Raw genomic sequence first — 7700 nt, forward strand, 5'->3', positions numbered from 1 at the left:
GAGGAAATTATAATAAAAAACAAATAAAAATTCCACCACGTTTTTTTTTTTTTTTTTATATAAAAAATCCAAACGTATTTAAGATGATGTTTGAATTGTACGCGTAACGTTCGGATCATTATTTTCTCATCTCATTACGGTTTTCTTTTGTGGTAATAACATTTCCAAAACACGTGACAAAAATTAACCGATCATTTTCTACTACCACGATTCACCCTAAACACATTTTAATAACTCAGAAAAAAAAAACTATTAAAATAATAGTAATAATAATTTAAACGCTACTTCCGAAAATTAAAAAAAAAAAAAAAAATCATTTATCTTTCGTTTAAAAAAAAAAAAACGGTTCCTGCCACGTTTTTTTTAAATTTAATATTAATTATGATTATACTTTTAAAAAATAATAATAATATAAAGAGGAAAAAATTTTAATTTATAAATTTAAAAATATTACTCGTCCTTACACGGTTAATAAACGTCGTCATCATCATCATCGTTCCAGTAGGATTTTCAATTTTCATTTCCGGTTTTCCCCCCTTTTTTTTCTTTTCTTAAATTTTTTTTTATGATTCCCTTTTGTATGAGTGCGAAGAAGACAAAAAAACATTTCAATACGTAATTTTTATGATAATCATTCATTGTTGATAACACCTTGATGAGATTCCCTCTCTCTCTCTCTCTCTCTCTCTTAAAAATTCTTATTCTTTTAACTCACGTTTATTAACTCGTGACAATCATTCAGGGTTAAGGTTATGCAAACGGAAAGTCAAACCCGATAATAATAATGATGAGAGGACGCGGGAGTGCAAGATTAGGAGCATGCAGCATCATATTCAGGCATTATTTATTCCTTAGGGATCGGCGAAGAGAAACCTGGAATAATAAATATTGAAGAGGAATTGTTTTGTGATTATGAGTGAAAATAATAATAATAATAATAATAATAATAATAATAATAATAATAATAATAATAATAATAATAATAATAATGCTTTTCCGTAAATAAACAACAATCGAAACGATACCATAGAGGAGAGAGAGAAGATCGAAATTTTTACGCCATATTTGAATGAGATGATTACGTCATAAATTTTTATTTATTTTTTTTTTTTTTACTGATGATGATGATGATGATGATGATTATGATGATTATGATGATGACGGCGGTGGGGACAATGATGATGATGCTGACGGTGGTGATGACGATGATGATGATGATGGTAGCGGTGGTGGTTGTGATGACGATGGTAAAGGTGTTGATGATTATGATGATGGTGGTGATGATGATGATGATGATAATGATGATGATGGTGGTGGTGGTGACGATGATGATGATGGTGATAATGATGATGATATTGATATATAAAAAAAAAATGATGATGATCTTACGTAATACCTTTAAATAATTTTTTTTTTTTTATAACCTACGATCATCCGGTAGATTCCATATAAAATGTCCCCATTATTATTATTATTATTATGCCACGGGGAATCCCTTTTTAACATTTAATTACCTCGTTTAAAACAATAAATAAATAAATCATTCATATTATTATTATTATTATTATTATTATTATTATTATTATTATTATTATTATTATTATTATTATTAAGGTACGTCTTTGTGTTATTATCGATTTGTCTTTTGTCCTTCCTTCATATCATATTCCTCAGGAGTTGTTTCCTTTTAGGAATCTTTTGATACAACATCCGGAAATCTTCTTCGAATTATTTAAAAAAGTGATCGTGTAATAAGAATCCTCAACTCCTTATTTATAAATAATTTTCTTATGTTTTCTTCTGCTTTTGTATGTTTTAACGGTTTCGATTAATTTTTACACAAAAATTTTTTTTGATGATGACGACGAAATCGTTTTTGTTTCCGAACATTAGTTGATTGTTTATCGGGGGGAGGGGGAGGGTTTCGTAATAGTTTTATCCCTTATTCTTAGCAACAATCGACGATTATCACGATATTATTATTATTATTATTGATTTTTTGTAATGTGACGTAAAAAAAATTTTTTTTATGAAAGAAGTCGAAATAACAAAAAATTAACAAAGTCATCGAAGAATTTTATCATTGGGAGTGGTAGGTACCAATCAACAATCGAATCGGAAAACAAATCGAAATTATCGATCGATCGATCATCTTTCTTTCTAGTTCCACGACATTTCGATTCAGGTATTAAAAAAGATGCCATCAAACGTGCAAGGCGCGGGTGGGTGCGTGCCAATTTTTCATGTCTCATCTCTAAAAAATTCTTTTTTTTTTTATATCGTTGGCAACGTTCCTTACCTTCCCCCCTTTCCTCTTTCCCCCTTCCCACTCCTCCCCCATCTCCCCAATTAATTTAAATTTTATTATAAAAAAAAATAAAACGTTTTCGACTCTAGCGTGTCGTGTCATTAGGTCACGAGATTTCGATATACTCTAAAATCCCCCTTTTAAAATTCATTCGCTTTCTTCTTATCTTATCCCCCTTCTTCCCCCTTTCGTTCCCCATTTTTCCAGAAAATTTTTCCAGATTTTTATAATTTTTTTTTTTTTATGCAAAGTCGTTTAAAAATTAAAAAAAATACGAAAACCGTAAAGAAAAAATAAAAAACTCGATCGCGTTTTTGTATGTCAAACATGTTGTTTGTTTAAAAATATTTTTTTATAATTTTTGTTGTTGTTTTAAAAGTTCATTCAACCGATAACAACCTAATTAATTACGTAATAAATTATTTATTTATTTATTTATTAATAAAGACGTAAGTAATTAAATAACATCATTATTATTAATTTATTAAAAATCGTTACGTTTTAAAAAACTTTTCACTCGTTATTATTATTGTTGTTATTATTGTTTGTGGTTGTCGTGTGGGGATTTCGATTGTTTGTTTGTTTGTTGTTATTTTCACTGACTTATTACGTTCGCGTTTTCATTTTTTTTTTTTTTTTTTTTTTTTTTTTAGTATTCTAGAAATTTCTAAAGTTTTAAGATTCGATCTCGGTTTTTTTTTGAAAAAGGTCAAATAGGTCGAAGACAAATGAAAACTTTCTGACTAAGCTTCCCGAATTCCGAAACAAATATCTTCCCCCTCCCTCCCTCCCTTTCCCTCCCACCTCCCCCCGGAAATCATACCTCGATTAACAAGTAATAATAATAATAACAATAATAATTTTTTTAATAAAAAAAAATTCACCTGCACGACGATAAATAAAAAATTTTTTTTTTTTTATAAAGAATCAACCGTACGTCAAATTAATTTTACAACAACACAAAGGTCAAAGGTCACATAAATTAATTAAACATTTCTCGTCGGGTTATTAAATTTATTCCAAAAAAAAAAAAAAAAAAACGCGTTTTGTAGGTGAAATTTTATTATCATCATCATTATCATTATCATTATCATTATCGTATTTATTTCATTTATAATAATAATAATAATAATAATAATAATAATAATAATAATAATAATAATATAATGTGAATCGAAAATAAATTTTTTTTTTTTGTTTGCCAGGTAAAAGTTTTTTTTCATTATTATTATTATTATTATTATTATTATTATTATTATTATTATTATTATTATTTTAATTTTTTTTTTTTTTATTGTCGAACCGCCGCCATTTTTATTTTCAACCAAATGGGGAATCCAGCAAGAAAATAAAATAAAATAAAATCTCGACTTTCTATTTATTATCAGTCATTTCTGTTTGTATACAAATAAATCATTAAAAAGAAAAGAAAAGAAAAAAAAAGAACAAACGACAAACGACAACGCGAAGAATTCAAATTACGAATTTCTACGGATGAGTACGAATGTAGACTGAAACGATTTAATAATTTTTCACAGAAACAAACAAACACAAAGTGATAAAAAAAAAAAATTGTCATAAGTGTGTGTGAGTGCGTGTGCGTGTGCGTGTTTGCAATTTACCAATTGAATAGGCCGAAATCATTTAAATCGTTTTAAGTTGATGATTGTTATCGTTATTAAATATGTCGGCCATGTTTTATAAATTTATACTTATGTATGTATATATATATATAAAAGAGTTTGCATTTGATTCTATTTGATTCTTTCGCTGGTGTTTGTTGAAAGATCGCGAATAACAACAACAACAACCAGGGCAGGGAAATTAACGAAACAAAACCCATTCGATTCAATTTAATCTAAAAGGTATGTTTATTATTATTATTAATATTTTCTTTTCAACTCGGGAAAAATTTTTAAACTTTTCTTAAACTCATCTCTCTCTTTCCCGTCTCTCTCTCTCTCTCTCTCTCTCTCTCTCTCTTCGTTTGTTTTAAAAGCTGTTTGTTTATTAAAAGGAAATGAAAAAATTTAACCTTGCAATTTGATGATCGTATTCAGTCAATTACCTTAAAAAAAAAATTTGTTGCACGTGTAACAGACAAACTTTGTTTTTCCTCTTATTATTATTATTATTAATTTTTTTGTAAAACAAACAAATTTTTCGTAGAGGAGGATTGAACAAACAGTATACATAAAAAAAAAAAAAAAATTGATTCGTTTGTGTTTGTATCGGGCGGATGATTAAATAATATCAATGTTAAATTACTTTCACCATCTGGTTTCTTATTTAAAATGTTTGTTATTTGCGGATTTTGTTTGTTTGTTTGCCTCGTATTAAACAAACGATATTGAATAATTTTATAATTATAAATTTTAATATTTATATTTTTGTTCTAATTTTTTTTTCGTTTTTTTTTTTTTTTTTTGAGGGAGATCGAGTTTTTATTTTTCCCGTTTGTTCGTTCGTTCGTTCGTTCTTCATTCATTCAATCAATCAATCAATCCCTGATTGATCTGATTAATATTTTTAATTTTCAAGGGTTGTCGTCCTTCTTGCTAAAAAAAAATAAAAAACAATTCGCCCTTTATATCCTTCGAAAAAGTTATCGAAAGTTTTTATTTGTTTGTTTTCTTTTATTACGAAAATTTTCTTGGTTGCTGCCCCGTTTTTTTTTTTTTTTTTTTTTTTTTTGAAAATTCGAAACCCTCCCGCGCAAATTTAAAAAAAAAAAAAAAAAGTTTTTTTAATTTGATAAATAATCGTTAAACAAAACTTCCATTTCTATTTTTTTTTTTGCACTAAATTACAAGAAAGGAAATTTGTTTGTTTGTTTGTTTGTTGATGTTGTTCGTTGTTGCCGTCGTCGTTATTTTACAAAAAAAAATTTTATAATCGATATTCGGGATAACGAATTTTACTTTTTAATTTTAAAAAAATTTTTCTACACTTAATTTTTGTATGTTTGCAAACATTTTCGTTTGTTTCGTGCGGTTGTTGCTGTTGTTGTTGTTTTTGTCAAATATTCAAAAAAAAAACAAAAATATAATTTTCTTAATTACCAATTAGAGACAGAGAGAGAGAGAGAGAGAACGAATGGGGATGCAAACTATGCCAAATCGTTTGTAATTATAAATTATTAATAATAATTGTGGTGGTGGTTGTTGTTAAACAAAACAAACGGCGGTTGTTTATATATATATATATATATATATATATATATATATATATATATATATATATATATATATATATATATATATATATTTAAATAATGAAACTTTTTGTTTTTTTTAAACAACCATTATTATTATTATTATTATTATTTATTTTCATACGCGATTTTAACGAATGAATCATAATATAAATTATAAAGTTAAATTGTTATTTTTCCATTTCTTCACATCACCTAAAAAAAATTCTCTATTGTTATTATTATCATCATCATCATCATCATTATCATCATCATTATTATTATTATTATTAAATCGTTAAGGACCTTCTTCGAAAGATACGAAAGAAAAAAAGAAAAAAAACTCGATAATAGTCGATTTTAGGTTACGCTATAAAAATTATTTCCGCACGAACCCAGTTTGTTATTCTATTATTATTATTATTATCGTTACGTTTTTTATTGTTCGGATTTTAAAAATATGGCGGCGGTTGCGGTGGTAGTGGTGGTGGTGGTGGTAGTAATGGTGGTATCATCGTTGATAGCATGAGTGGTAAAAAAAATTTAAAAAGATTTAAAAAGAAAAGAAAAACTGTTATGTTATAACCATTAGGTAGTAGGAATAACGCGGAGAAGTTGTAGTTGTTGTTGTTGTTGTTTAAGTAACGTAGAAACGACAAACGAAAGTTGTTGTTAGTAGTGTTGTTTGTATGAGAGTGGGCGAAGGAGAAAAAAAAAAAAATTCATTTGGTAGGTAACCTAGTGAGCGGGTCAGTACGAGACGGAGTCTCTCGACGTTCATATTAATTTTTATTTGACGTGCGTTTGTTTTCATTAAATTCTCGTTTGTTTTTATTTTATTATTATTATTATAATTCGCGTTTGTTTTTTACTTTATTTTTTTTATTTTTTCGTAAGTAAATTTTTATTTTTTAAAATATTTTCCGTTGAAAAAAAAATATAAAATTTAATAAATAAAACAAACATACAAACAAACGGAAAAAGAAAACAATTTGTCGTTCGTTAGTAGAATATTTTGTTTGTTTTTAAGTAAATTTTTTTTTCTCTTCGTTCGTTTTGTTTTTTGTTCGATATTGTTGTCATTTGCAATAACGATCGTTAAATATTCACGCGTACAATTTTCTTCTTTTTTTTTCCGTTTGTTGTCTAAATACACGACGTTATTTTTAATGATGGCGGCAAATTTTATTTATATTTGAAACGTTTTTTTTTTTTATCCGTTGCAGTTTCGTGTGAGTAAAAAAAAAGTTATTTATTTCTTTTGTTTCAACCCCCCCCCACGAAACGATTTAAATTTATAGCGCGCTATAATAATAATAATGATAATGATAATAAAAGAAAATTTAAAAAAATAAAATTTATTCTTATGAATAATATTATTATTATCGAATTTTTTTTCTATCGTTGTTAGGATCGATCGACGGACGTTTTAATAATAATAATAATAATTAACAACAAACAACAACCGTGAAAAATTTATATATATATATATATTTCACGAAACCTGTAAACCTGGTGACGTATTAAATAATTTATTTATTTTAATTGTTTTTTTTTTTTTTTTTTTTAAATAATTTTCAAGGGGGTTTGTTTCTTTTTCTTTCTTTTTTCGTAATATAAAAATTAATTTTAAGAATAAAAATTAGTTGAAAGGTTTCTTTCGTCATCATCATCATCATCATCATCATCATCATCATCATCATCATCATCATTATTATTATTATTATTATTATTATTATTATTATTATTATTATTATTAATTTTAATTCTTCTATAGTTTACATTTAAAAAAAAATTCTTTTATAACTTATTCTCCCTTTCGCATCGAAAAGCGTTATTCTATTATTATTATCATTATTATTATTTTGTTTGTCTTCTGCATGCAATTCTGTCGTAAATTTAAATTTAAAAAAAAAATTATTATTATTACTATTATTATATATACCGTTCGAACGATATGATGAACGAACGCCATTTTGAATTTATTTTTTAAAAAAAAAATTAATAATAGAAATAATTGATTTTAAAAAATTTTTTATTTTATTTAAATGAGTAAAAGAAAACAAAATGGCGGTTCGAGAGACACACACACACACACGAGCGTACACACGCGCACGCACCATCAAAATATTATTATCATTATTTTAATATTAATAAAAAAATAATTAGAAAATTCATTCACGTTTTCATTTTATTTTT

Source organism: Pediculus humanus, genomic scaffold (genome assembly GCF_000006295.1).
Source record: "Pediculus humanus corporis 1103172108315 genomic scaffold, whole genome shotgun sequence".
NCBI classification, from domain to species: domain Eukaryota; kingdom Metazoa; phylum Arthropoda; class Insecta; order Psocodea; family Pediculidae; genus Pediculus; species Pediculus humanus.